Genomic DNA, 14,745 nt, shown 5'->3' with positions numbered 1-14,745 from the left:
TGCTGACACCATCTGAAGAGAAACAACATCATCCTAGCCATCCCAGCCAGTTAAACCATTCCAGTGGAGAAGTGTCATGCGAGCAAGATGATACAGAATATTCTAGTTGAGCCTAATACAGTGGAAGAAGGACCTGCTGCCACATGAAGAGCCAATAAGGATACCCAAATTTCTGGTCCACAAAAGAAGAAAATGATTATTTTAAGCCAATATTTTTGTCTGCTTCCTTGAGATATAGTTGATAAATGTGTCTATATTTAAGGTATTCAACATGTTTGCATATACACATCCATGAGATAAGATGACTATCATAGTCAAAATAGTTAATGCAGCTGTCCTGTCACATAGTTACCTTTGTTTTGTGTGTGTTTGGTTAGAATACTTAAGATATTTTGCTTAGTAAATTTCAAAGATTCAATATATTATTATTAGCTATGAGTTATTTTGATTTAGAGCAACAAACAGGACTCTAACTGCTCCCTAAGGAATTAGTGAGAGTGTAGGGTCTATACTGTAAGTCTCCAGAAATTATTCAATACATAATTGAAAGTTTGTACCCTTTGACCAGCATCTCCCTGTCCCCACCTCCAACCCCTATTTACTACCCTTCTACTCTCAGCTTCTGTAGATTCAACTTTTTAAAATTCCACATATAAGTAAGATTGTGCAGTGTTTGTCTATGTCTGTTTTATTTTATTTAGCACAAGTACTCCAGGTTCAACCACTGATGATGAATTTGGCAAGATTTCCTTCTTTTTTTAAGGCAGAATAATACTTGATTACATATATATGTATATAATATATGTACATATAATATTTAATTATATATGTAATATATATACAATATATATTTGATTACATAAATATTGCTAATTTTTGAATTGACTATACAGTCTAATTAACTAAAACAGTAGTACCTAGTAAACCAGAACTAAACTAGGTTATTAATATCTGGAAATGTAGTTCAGTACTGGAATTGGTCAGTGAAGCATCCTTTCTAAGGCAGACTCTCTTGACATGGAAATGAAATGATATTTTCTATAACTGTTATTTTAATATATACTTTTCCTTATAATAGGGTTTCACGTATGAACTAATGTTTTATAAGTCATATAATATTTGGTTTATTTGATATTGCCATGCATTTAGTAATGACACAATAAAATATTTTTGGCATTATATTCTTTTCTCTGTACAGAATATAAGGTAAGTCATTTAACATACTAAGGTGGAATTTGAGTCTAATTGCAATTTATGAATGGCAGGTCATAAATGGTTCAAAAGAAAAAAGTTTGGAGTGAAAGAAAGCATCCTAGAGCCATTGTCATGGAAAAGAATTTGGGCAAGCCACTTACTTCTTTGAGTCTCTTGATTCCTCAACTCCAAACAGATGGAAGAGACCTGTTGATATTTAAATCCCCATTTAATCAATCATTCTGTGTCTGGATGTAGTTAAGTTACCAAGGCACACATTTCAGAGGGAACATTTATTGTGGTTTTATCTCTTACACATGTTCCAAAGCACAATGAAGAAAAATAAATACAGTGATCAAATTCTAACAGCTAATTTGTGTGACAACACGTGATAGCAAACAGAGAGAAGACTTGTGACTGAGATTAGGTGATGAAGATGAATTATTGATATTTAGAAATCAGTACTAAAACATGTTTATAAGCTGGAGTTGCATAAATAAACCTACTTTACAGAATATAAGTATTCTACTTTATTTTCTAGGAATATTATAACTAGACAAATTTTTTCAATAAAAGCAAATACTTATTAAGATGAAAATTAAGCTGGGAATAGGCAGAAAAGAGTGATTAGGATGGTGAGACCATGATAGGTCAAAAAATTGGAATATCTAGTATAAAAAGAGGTTGAGGGTGTAAGCTTAGCATAGAGAATAGATCATTCTTTGTGGTTCTCAAGAAAGAACAGAAGTAAGTGGGTAAAATTAGAATGGAAAAACTTTTGACTCTCTTATCTGGTAGAATAGGCTAAGAATTGTCTCAAAAGTAGTTACTCCGGAAGTTCTTCAAATAAATCCAAGAACTAGCTTCATGTTCTGATTATTTAAGACTCTAGGTGACCAGTTTATGTACCCATAAAGTTATTTCTAATCTTCGAAAGGAATTGGGGCATAAATTGCTTCCTGGGGCATGGAGCAGTGAAAAGGGCTCAGGCTCAAGGCTACAGTCTGGGCATGGTTAGTATTCAAATCTCTTTAGGAGCAGTAACCAGCTCCCAGGCAAATAGTCCCATTACAGGTCTGAAGCATTCCAAAGGTTAGCCAACCTTCAAAGACAAACATACATTTCTGTAAAGGCTCCTGCACCAAAATTACATCAATGTGTTCTTTAATTCTTGTATTTTAAAACCCATGATTTTCTTGTGGCCAGAGCCTCAGAGCCATTGGAGGCCTAGAGGGTAAGGGGTTGCCAAAGCCAATTGTGGTCCAGGAACATGGTGCCAGCTGGATGATCAGACTTCACTTGGGGTTTTTAATTTTCCTTCTTGCAGTTTTGAGTAAAGGACTGTTTCTTGGCTCTCTTTGGTTCACAGATATTGGACTCTGAACCAAAGTCATCTTCACAACTAGGCCATCAGAGGGTATCCCTGAGGGAAAGTAAGAACTGTTTTCCTTTCTAAAGGATTTGACCACAACCACTTTCTACCTCAGAGCCTCTACTAAGAATTAGGAGTAACTTTCTGGTTCTTTATAGTTCTAAAAGGGAATTAAAGTATTCTTTTCTCATTTCATATGATGATTATATATCCATATAAATGCTGTAGACCTTTACTCTATCCATAGTGCTTCCATGTTACTTGATAAAATCTGAGGCATTGAAATATAAGCTGCACATAAGAAATGACCAGCACCAACCATTATTAATTCTGATTTTTCAGACTGGAATTTTATACCTATTGGTTTCCCTGTATTCTCTACCCATCAATGTTGGGTATAGAAACTGAAAGTTTTCCCCACTTCACTTAGAATCACAGAATCAAAGACAAGAAGAACAAAAACTTTGATGTCATATGATATAAATCCCAAAATTTATATATAAGTTGAATAGTTTTACTAAGGTTTTGAATGATTAAACCTAGAAAGCACACACATTTATTCCTTGCCTGGGCTCTTCCTACCACACCACACCCATGCTTCCTACCCCATCAATTACTTCTTTCATTAATGACACAGGTTCTCAGCCTCCAGGAGGCTCCTGAGGCTCTCAGTGTGCAGAGGCTATAGCAAGGGAAAGAGAATACCAGAGCTGTTATGTTGATTCATTTACCAAACCTATATTAAATATATAGATATATTAAATATCCAAATGTTAGCCTATTTCCCTTCTGAATTCCAAATGGAAATAATACCAAGAGAACAATATTTTGGCATATCCACAGAATTCAAAGAAAGAAGATTATTGTTTACTGACTCCTTTAGATGAAGGAAAAATACAGGAAAATCTTGTGATATCAGGTATGAGGATAGCACGATCACTGTGAATATAAAACATCAGGTTCATTTTTAGGTGTGGATTTTAGAAATTAAATTTTTATACAAGCCTATTGACCATGATATTCAATTCTTTTTTTCTGAACATATCTATATGCCACAAGTCACTTTCTAGTATTCATTTTTAATTTTTTTCTTAGCTTTCTTTTGATAGAGACACACACATTGTTTGGATTCACTTTGATGGCAAAGATTGAATTGTCTTTATCTTAGGACACCAATTTAAGGAAAGTTTTATTTCTATGGAGGACCAGTTCAACTCAAAACACATATATTTAGGGCCACTTTATAGTGTTCTAGCTATCCCCAGAAGCTAATCAGGGTTACAAAGAAAAAACAATGAGGTGGTAAAGTATACAACAGAACAACAGAAACATTTGAATATAGGCTGGGAAATGCAGAAGGGCAGGAAGTTGTAAGTGGCACCTATATCCTATACAGTGTCAATGTTAGGCAATATGGTAGAGATAAATCTGGACATGTGAGTGAAAGGCTGGAATTTTTTTTTTACTTTATAAATTTTCCTGGGGCTGGGGATGTGGCTCAAGCAGTAGCGCGCTCGCCTGGCATGCGTGCGGCCCCGGGTTCGATCCTCAGCACCACATACAAACAAAGATGTTTTGTCAGCCGAAAACTAAAAAATAAATATTAAAAAAATTCTCTCTCTCTCTCTCTCTCTCTCTCTTTTAAAAAAAAATTTTCCTGCCCATCTTGTCACTGTTTTAAATTTAGATTACAAATAGTATTGATAAGTTAAAGTAGTATTAGGAAAAATTAGCTCTGAAGTTAGGTAGCCTGATTCAAAACCTTGACTCCTTTGCGTTCTGTGTTACTTTGGACAAATATTTTACCTCTCTATGCCTCACATAGGTGTTGGTCAGTTGGGGATAATAATTTCAATAGACATCCTTAAGTTCATATGAGGATAGATGAGTTAATAAGAGCAAAGCATTTGCTTAGGAGCTCAATACGTCTTGACTATTATTGTCATGTCTACTTTTATTACTGTTTCACCCATTAATATATACCATTTTAAAATTCATAATTTATATTTTATTTCAGTGAATTTTTGTTTTATTTGTAGAAACACAGTCCTAAATTTGAAAAGTTTCTTTGATTTTAATAGTATATAGTACTATTAGCTTATATATTATTTTAAGTAAATTTGGAACTGTGGAGACAAATTGTTTTCTGGAAAAGGATAGAAACTGACTCCACTAGGTCAGAATCTTTGTTCTACTAAGCGTGAAGCATTTGACAATGAGAAAATAATTTACATTCTCAGAGAATTGATTTCTTAGCTGTAAATGGTTATAAAAATTCTTATCCACCTTTACTATTTTATACACACACACACGTGTGTGTGTGTGTGTGTGTGTGTGAGAGAGAGAGAGAGAGAGAGAGAGAGAGAGAGAGGTTGTAGATGACCAGCATGTCTTTATTTTATTTGTATGTGGTGCTGAGAATCAAACCTAGTGTCTCACACATGCTAGGCAATTACTCTACCACTGAGCTACCACCCCAGCCCCCACAATTATAATTTTATAGGGGCAACTTTCATCAAATGAAACTAAAATAGTAAATAGGAAGCAGACCATTGAGATTTGGCAGGTTATCTTGAATTTTGGCCTTTGTCCCTCAGGTAATGGAAAGCTATCTGAATATTTTTAGTGAGAGAGAAATGATCAAGTAGTTTTTAAAGGACCATGTTGGCAAAGTTATGGTGAATAGATTGGGAAAAATTCAGAATATATGAAGGAAGCCAAATAGTAGTCTACTACAGGTAAAAGTAACAGCAACCTAGTTTAAGGTTTTGGTACTGGAAATGAAGAGATGTTTGGATTGAGAGCCATCGAGGTGATAACATTAACTGACCAGTCTACAGATTGAGTTATGTCAGGAAAAGAGTGCCAGGCATCCCTGGTGATTTATATAGCTGGATAGAAGGTGGTGCTATTGACTCATTATACAGCATTTAGAATGAAGACAAAATTCTGCTGAGGTGATATGTGGATACGGTGAAGAGTTTGTTTGAAATTTCTATTGATTTGAGGTGCCTGCTAAACTCCAAGCATAGATGTGAAGTAGAAAGACAGATAAATGACCTGTATTTCAAACAGAGGTATGGATTGACAGTATACATTTGAAATTCATCAGAATATAAGTGGTCAAATAACTAAAAGAATAAATTCAAAGAATCAAAATGTAATTTTTCATATTTTGGTACATTTTCCATTTTAAGAAGTGTGCAATAGTTTTTCTATTATAAAAATTAGATATTGTCACCAGGTGTGATGGTACACGTCTATAATTCCAGTGTTTTGGGAGGATGAGGCAGGAGGATCGAGAGTTCAAAGGCAGCCTCAGCAACAGAGAGGTGCTAAGCAACTTGATGAGACCCTGTCTCTAAATAAAATACAAAATAGGGTAGGGGATATGGCTTAGTGATTGATTTCAATCCCTTGTACCCCATCCCCTCAAATTACATAATGTCTATATTAGAAATATAAAGGAAGATAAACCAAAAGAAGAAAATAAAAACAACACGTAATCCCATCATAAAATACTGTTATTTTTGACATATATCTCTTGGGCCTTTTTTTCAGGGTATATGCATTTGTCCAATTTTAATAGAAATAGGTTCATATTGTATATATTGTTTTATAATATTTTCATCATTTACATATTAGCATTTTTCTTGGAAGTGAATATCATTCTACAACATAATTTTCAGCTGTTCCCAAAGCAACATATATAACAATAAAACATTCAAGGTACACTCTAACCTATAATTCCAAGTTAAAAAACAGAGATGCTTTAAGAGTATTAACTCAATGTGTGATTTGGCATATGTCCTCACTGTCTAAGACATAGCGTTGAAAGGATTAGATTAGTAGATCTGTAAAATCTCTTAGAGCTCTGTAATTTCTGTTCTGTTCCATTTCACTCTCTTCTATTTTAATACACAAACTGGTGACATCCAAGTAAATTTGGTATGTGGTAAATGTATTCATCTGATTATATTTAGAAGAAAATGAGGATAGAGAATACTAAGTGGCTAACTGATTTCTTGGGAGAGTGAGAGCCAGGGCTGGGAACAGAACCCCAAATATCTTGCTCCAACATGCTGAGTTCTCGGCTACTCAGCAGAACCATGCTGGTCACCCCACCCTACCACTCTGAAATACTGACTTACCCAATTTGAACCTCTGAGGTTTCTGAGGTTGCAACATCACTAACCTTTATGTGCAAAAGCCTGCTTTCCAATCCCAGTGTGGCTTCCTGCTGGACATCCCTTCTTTCCAGGCCAGGATTCCAGCTCAGCATTGGCAATCACCTCTGCACTCTGGGTCCAGGAGTCGTATCTTGCCTTGTTGTCAGATCCCATTTTAATCTTTAGTGACTATTTTGTTGGATGGCTCTACCAGAGCCGATTCCAATGGTCTATTCATTTTGACTTTTCTTTTGCAGACAGTTTTTGTCACAGTGTAATTTGTTTGGGGGCAGATTGGAGTCTGTGATTATAGACTACCATTACATTAGTCAGTGCAAACCTTGGCTTTTACCAGCTGTTTCTCTTTTGTGGTAAATTTTAAAAGTTAAGTTTTATTAAATTTTCATGAATATAGAATATTCTTATGTGGTCAACAATAAAGATAGGGCAACTATTTTATAGAATTCATAATCAATATATGAAATAAAATTAGGAAGTCCAGCCTTGATTTTCCTAGCAGTTTATATCAATTATAAGAATGGAAGGATATCAGAATCTGGTATCCTTATTAACCTTATCAACTAGGTTAATTCTGATTAACCTAGTTGAGAAGATTGAGAAGATATTTTAAAACACAAGTACTACTAAAATGCTAACCAGTCTTTGTTTCATCAACTATTTTGAGGTTTATTATGGAGGAAATACAAATACACATAAAAAGTGACACAACTATTGGTTATGTTTTCTCATTTTACATATTGTCATAAATAAGCTAGAAGTTTTCTACAGTTATTAATGAAATTTTAATGACTTCCTTAAAATTTGGTGACCAATATATCCTCAATAAGCAATTGCCCTTACAATGTTGATGATGGATAGTTTCAAAGCCTTTTAGAAATGGTAAACATTTTCTTTCTTAAAATTTTTTTAATATTTATTTTTTTAGTTATAGGTGGACACAATATCTTTATTTTATCTTTATGTGGTGCTGAGGATCGAACCCAGTGCCTCACACATGTGAGGTAAGCATTCTCCCTCTAAGCCACCATCTGAGCCCCTATAAACATTATATTTTAAAGAATTTGAGAAAAATCATAACAAATAAGTATTTAGTTTCCAAATAAAAATATTACTGTAAATTTTTTTAAATAATGAAAAAGCTCTTCAAATGCCCTAACCCCTAAATTGATCCCTATCTAATTTTCAAGCCCATTCTTTTATTAGCTATCTTGATTTGGAGTTCCATAGTTACTTTTCATTAAGTAGATCTGAACCAAATTCCCAAGCCAGCCTCTCTTAATTTTCAAATATTGATGCATTTTATAATAATATTTATAACATAATATATTTTGCTATTATCTTTTCAGAACTTTTAACCTACTTATCATTATCCTAAAATGTTTATGCTATACTTTTTTCTGTGTGAAAAAAAAAAACTTTTGTAAAACTCTTTTAAGGCTAACACTCTATTAAAAAGAATACAAGAAGATTCTATAATATTGTTTTCAACTAATATTCTTTACATTTCAGGACCAGTGTTATGCTAACTCATAAAAAGTGGGAATAACCCCTCTTTCTTTGTTTTCAAAGAGTTTGTGTACTTTTTAGAGGTTTTTTTTTTCCAATAAATATTTGGTAGAATTCACTAAAATGAAGGCATCTGGCCCTAAGTTTTCTTGTGAGAAATTTTACAACTCTAAGTTTAGTTTATTGACTACATATAGAATTATTCAGACTCATCTTGTGTTAGTTTTTTATAATTTGTGTAACAAATGTAGCGCACCTTGAACAGATGAGGGAAAGGGAAAGAGAATAAAATTTAAAACGTGGTTACACCTGTGACCAATGGGAGGTGGGGGACTGGGGTGAGATGTAATAAGGAAGCCTGGAAACATACATTTACTATCAAGTTAGTAGTGCATGTGTGGCCGGTATTCCTGTATACTGAAAAAAGAAAGGAAAAATGCCTTGATATAAAATGCACTAAGTACTCCCATTGTCTTAGGAGTTCAATAATTTCTGCAATTCTGATTTCTGGTATTGAATTAAAAAAAAAAACTCTCCCTAATTTTTCAGATAAAATTTAGTGAGGATTCTTAGTATAAATATTATTTGCTGCAAAGCATGCATCTAAAAGCCATCTGTTTCAGTAAACTTTTAAGAAAAATGATTACTGTACAGTGTTCAGCTTTATTAGATAAAGTTGTATTTAAAATATTTATCTGTGCTTCATAAGTGTAAAAAATTATTTTTATTTAGTGACACAGCTTTCTTAATAAGATTCAATTGAATCTTGCTAAGTATTATGGTATAAAATGGGAGAGAACAGAGGTTTAGAAACTTAAATGACAAAATTGAAAAGAATATACTAAATTATATGATACTCCTGGAATTTAGATATAAGCCAATGCAAAAGAGAAAGAATAAATATCCTTTTTTAGTTTTAAAAAAATTATCCACTGCTATTCAGTAAGAATCATAGATATTTTTACAATTACAAAAGAATGTCAAACAAATGGAAAATATAAGCTTGGTTCAATCCACAAAATTAATGGTAGTCATAAAGTTTTAGAAATAACATTTATGGCAACATAATGTCACAGTCTACTTCAGCAAAATTGCATTTTCTCCCATAGAATAATACTTGGAAGACCAACAAGATTCCTAGCTCAAAAATAAAAACACTTATTTAAATGAAAGTTTAACAATTTTGAATTAATCAAGAGACATTGTGAAAGAATAGTTTTGTATGTTTTCATACAATGAGCATTTATTGATCTTCACTAATGTGTGAATTACCAAATCAGAGTGGAGTAAGGTGTTGTTCAGATTTTATGCTGAATATAAATTCCCACCACTTTCTGTTTCTGGCCATTGCTATGACAACCAGTTGTATTCAGATATAAATTTGCAGTGCCTGATTTTAGCAACACAATTGTCTCTTGCTTTCTGCCCTAAGAATTCTCTGGTGTCTCAATATAGGACACTATGGGAACAGACAGTCTTTTTGGACTAGCTAGAAAGATACCATTCTGCCTGACCTGTGGGGGACAGGAATAAGGTGATGGTTATGGTTTGGATATGAAGTATTCCCCAAAGACTCATGTGTTGAAATCTTGGTCTCCAGTGTAACAATGTTTAGAGGTGAAGTTTTTGGGATTTGATGAACCTTGGGGGCTCTGCCCTCATCAGTGGATCATCCATGACAGTTGAATGGACTACTGGGAGGCAGTAGAAACTGAAAGAGATGGAATCAGTTTGAAGGAAATCACAGGGGTAATGCCCTGGAAGGGTACCTCTGTTCCCAGCCCTTTCTTTCTCTTCTCTCTCTTTGTTAGTTGACTAACAGAGATAAAAATTTCTCTCAAGTGTCTTGAACTGACAGTTCTTTGTGTTAGAAACCCTGCAGGGATATTTAGTCCAAGTTATTCACAGAAGAGTCAGCTCAGTAGTGCATCCTTGCATTAATCTCTCTCTTTTTTTAAAATTTTATTTTTGTAATTCTACCACCCCGGTTTCCTAAGGTCTCTTCCTAAAATAAACTTTCTGCAAGTAAGTCATTGTGTCAAGTTCTGCTCTTGGGGAAACCTATAGTCAAATATGATTTAAGGATGTACAAATAACTCTTCCTACTGCCAGAAACTCATTTACTTCAAATATTCTTAATTTGTCTCAAGCACAAGAAACAGTGTTAGAATTGTACCATGCACAATAATTTTGTGCAAAATAACCATTATTTATGTCATAAAACTTCTCCTTTAGATAAGTAAATTAGACTTCAAAATCAGACTCATTTACATCATCATTTATTTCTCAATATTAACAACAGGTTCTGCTTAAATGAGGTAATTGAAGGGGGTTTAATAATTAAAATATTTGATAGGAGGAAGATGGCGGCGAGGGGAGTGCATTGCCCCCGTGTGCTGCTTCACTGTGTGGGAGTATGACAAGTCAGGACAGCTAAAGGCTATCTTGTTAGGAATTTCCAGCAATAGTGGGGTGCTCCGGAACCTGGAGGAAGGATTTCCATCGCACGAGGATCGGCTACGGGGACTCAAACGCGAGAGGTTTGTCGCACGGAGGGTAACACTGCTTATTCAGCAAATCGCCCCGCGGCTAGAGTCTGCAGCGCGCGCTGGGAAACGAGGAGATAGCGACGCAGGGATACAGCGCTGCAGTTTCTGCCAGCCATGCAAGCACCGTACTCAGGGCTGAATTCTGGGTTCGAGACGGGGGAAGGAAGCGGTCCATCTCGGTTCTCCACACCGGTCAGACCACAGAGGAGGCCAGCAGCCACCATGTTGGAAAGCTGATGTCACCATCCAGGTTTTCGACTGACCGCAGCTCATTCAGCCATAGAACAGGTAATTTCAGGCTGCCATTCGCCTGCGGCTTGCAGACATTGCTAGGGTTCAGTGCCTGGGTGCTTCTTAGAACCTGATCTTATCGGAGCGAACACCGAGCGCGGGGCGGCCGAGTTCCGGCTCCCGGAACTTCCCTGGCCCGGGGCTAGGAGCCCGCGGAAACTGCTTCTCGGTCCGGGTCCTGCTGAGGGCCGGTCAGGACTCACCCGTTGCTTTGGTTGCCCGGCAAGGGGAACGAAATGCTGCCATTCGCATAGGATACCAACATGGCAGAGATCTGATGTCATCAGAAAGCGGCGGAGGAGAGAACTTCATCAATACCAGCGGCGACAGAAACAGTTGGTCTCCTGGTAGGGGGGGTGAGGCACAGACACCCGAGTCTCTTCAATTTGTCGTTGAGCCAGAGGGGAGAAGCCGGGCCGCCGCCAGCGCCCGGAGCAGGCCCAGCGGCTCGCCAGCGTGGTGACCGCGTGACCCCAATTGGAGAGGGGGCGGAGCGGAGCCGCCACCCGCACCCGCAAGGTGGGCAGACCCGCGACCCAGTGGTACATGGGCGTGGTAGGAGGGGCAGGGCAGAGCCGCCGTTCGCGCTTGCAAGGTAAACAGACCTGTGACAGCCTGGCGGGTCAGGCCCAGTGGCCTGCCAGTGTGGTACACACGTCACCCCAACTGGAGTAGGGGCAGAGCAGATCCTTCTCCCACGCCCGGATCAGGCCCTGCCGGTGTGGTGGTCACGTGACCCCAATTGGAGTGGGGGCGGAGCGGAACCGCCACCCGTGCCCGCAGGGTGAGCAGACCTGTGACCAACCTGCAGATCAGGCCCAGGGGTCCGCAGGCGTGGTAGGAGGGGCAGGGCAGATCCGCCGCCCGCGCCTCCAAGGTAGGCAGACCTACAACAGACCGGCGGATCAGGCCCAGGAGCCTGCCGGCGTGGTACAAACACCACCCTAATTGGAGTAGTGGCAGAGCAGAGTCGCCGCCCGTGCCAGGAACAGGCCCAGCGTCCTGCAGGCGGGGTAGTCACGACACCCCATTTGGAGTAGGGGCAGAGTAGAGCCGCCGCCCGCGCCTGCAGGGTAGGCAAACCTGCAACCGACCGGCGGATCAGGCCCGGTGGCCTGCCGGCGTGGTACACTCGTCACCCCAATTGGAGTAGGGGCAGAACAGAGCCGCCGCCAGCTCCCAGAACAGGCCCAGTGACCTGCCGGCGTGGTAGCCACGACACCCCAATTGGAATAAGGAGAGAGCAGAGCCGCCGCCCGCACCTGCAGGAAAGATACGCAAGCAGTATGAAAAGACAAGGAAAGAAAGGACCACAAGCAATGCAGGTCAACGCAACTTTAGAAGAGGTAACAGCTGCAGCAGATGGAATGTCAGATAAAGAATTCAGGATATACATGCTTCAGATGATCTGGAGTATCAAGGAAGACATTAAACAGCAAAATCAGACAATGAAAGATCACTTCGACAATGAATTACGCAAACAAATCCAGGAAGCAAAGGATCAACTATACAGGGAGATAGAGGTTATAAAAAACAAACAAACAGAAATCCTAGAAATGCAGGAAGCAATAAACCAACTTAAAAACTCAATGGAGAATACTACCAGCAGAGTAGAACACTTAGAAGATAGAACATCAGACAATGAAGACAAAGTATTTCAACTGGAAAAGAACATAGACAGCTCAGCAAGACTGTTAAGAAACCATGAGCAGAACATCCAAGAAATATGGGATAACATTAAGAGACCAAACTTAAGAGTCATTGGGATACAGGAAGGTACAGAGCTCCAAACCAAAGGAATGAGCAGTCTATTCAATGAAATAATACGAGAAAACTTCCCAGACTTGAAGAATGAGACAGAATCCCAAATCCTAGAAGCCTACAGGACGCCGAATGTGCAAAATCATAAGAGATCCACACCTAGACACATTATAATGAAGATGCCCAACATACAGAATAAGGAGAGAATTTTAAAAGCTACAAGAGAAAGGAAGCAGATTACATTTAGGGGTAAGCCAATCAGGATAACAGCTGATCTTTCAACACAGACTCTGAAAGCTAGAAGATCCTGGAATAACATATTTCAAACACTGAAAGAAAATGGGTTCCAACCAAGAATTGTGTATCCAGCGAAATTAAGCTTCAGGATGGAAGATGAAATTAAAACCTTCCACGATAAACAAAAGTTTAAAGAATTCGCAGCTAGAAAACCATCTCTTCAAAACATCCTCGCCAAAGCATTACAGGAAGAGGAAATGGAAAATAACAATGAAAACCAACAGTGGGAGGTAGGACAGTAAAGGGGGGGAAAATAATCAAAGAGGAAAACAAACCATGTTTAGTAACAGAAATAAACAAATATGGCTGGAAGAACAACCCATATCTCAATAATAACCCTAAATGTTAATGGCTTAAACTCACCAATTAAGAGACACAGGCTAGTAGAATGGATCACAAAACAAGACCCAACAATATGCTGCCTACAGGAGACGCATTTGATAGGAAAAGACATACATAGGCTGAAGGTGAAAGGTTGGGAAAAATCATATCACTCATATGGACTTCGGAAACAAGCAGGAGTGTCCATACTCATATCAAATAAAATAGATTTCAAGCCAAAGTTAATCAAAAGGGATAAAGAGGGACACTACATACTGCTTAAGGGAACCATACACCAACAAGACATAACAATCATAAATATTTATGCCCCAAACAATGGTGCAGCTATGTTCGTCAAACAAACTCTTCTCAAGTTCAAGAGTCTAATAGACCACCATACCATAATCATGGGAGACTTCAACACACCTCTCTCGCCACTGGACAGATCTTCCAAACAAAAGTTGAATAAGGAAACTATAGAACTCAATAACACTATTAATAACCTAGACCTAATTGACATATATAGAGTATACCACCCAACATCAAGCAGTTACACTTTTTTCTCAGCAGCACATGGATCCTTCTCAAAAATAGATCATATATTATGTCACAGGGCAACTCTTAGACAATATAAAGGAGTAGAGATAATACCATGCATCTTATCTGATCATAATGGAATGAAACTGAAAATCAACGATAAAAGAAGGAAGGAAAAAGCATACATCACTTGGAGAATGAACAATAGGTTACTGAATGATCAATGGGTTATAGAAGACATCAAGGAGGAAATTAAAAAATTCTTAGAGATAAATGAAAACACAGACACAACATATCGGAATCTATGGGACACATTGAAAGCAGTTCTAAGAGGAAAATTCATTGCTTGGAGTTCATTCCTTAAAAAAAGAAAAAACCAACAAATAAATGATCTCATACTTCATCTCAAAATCCTTGAAAAAGAAGAGCAAAACAACAGCAAAAGAAGTAGAAGGCAAGAAATAATTAAAATCAGAGCTGAAATTAATGAAATCGAAACAAAAGAAACAATTGAAAAAATTGACAAAACTAAAAGTTGGTTCTTTGAAAAAATAAACAAAATCGACAGACCCTTAGCGATGCTAGCGAAGAGAAGAAGAGAGAGAACTCAAATTACTAGCATACGGGATGAAAAAGGCAATATCACAACAGACACTTCAGAAATACAGAAGATAATCAAAAACTATTTTGAATCCTTATACTCCAATAAATTAGAAGATAGTGAAGG

General features: G+C 37.5%; 1 pseudogene; it reads right to left on the bottom strand.

Annotated features, from left to right (window-relative positions):
- LOC107154276 overlaps nucleotides 1-6,848 on the bottom strand; it is a 37,177-nt pseudogene extending 30,329 nt beyond the window's left edge.
- Between the last annotated feature and the right edge of the window lie 7,897 nt (nucleotides 6,849-14,745).

This window comes from Marmota marmota, unplaced genomic scaffold (genome assembly GCF_001458135.2).
Source record: "Marmota marmota marmota unplaced genomic scaffold, marMar, whole genome shotgun sequence".
NCBI lineage: Eukaryota > Metazoa > Chordata > Mammalia > Rodentia > Sciuridae > Marmota > Marmota marmota.
The sequence above is the reverse complement of the archived record's forward strand: the minus strand, read 5'-3'. Positions and strand labels throughout refer to the sequence as shown.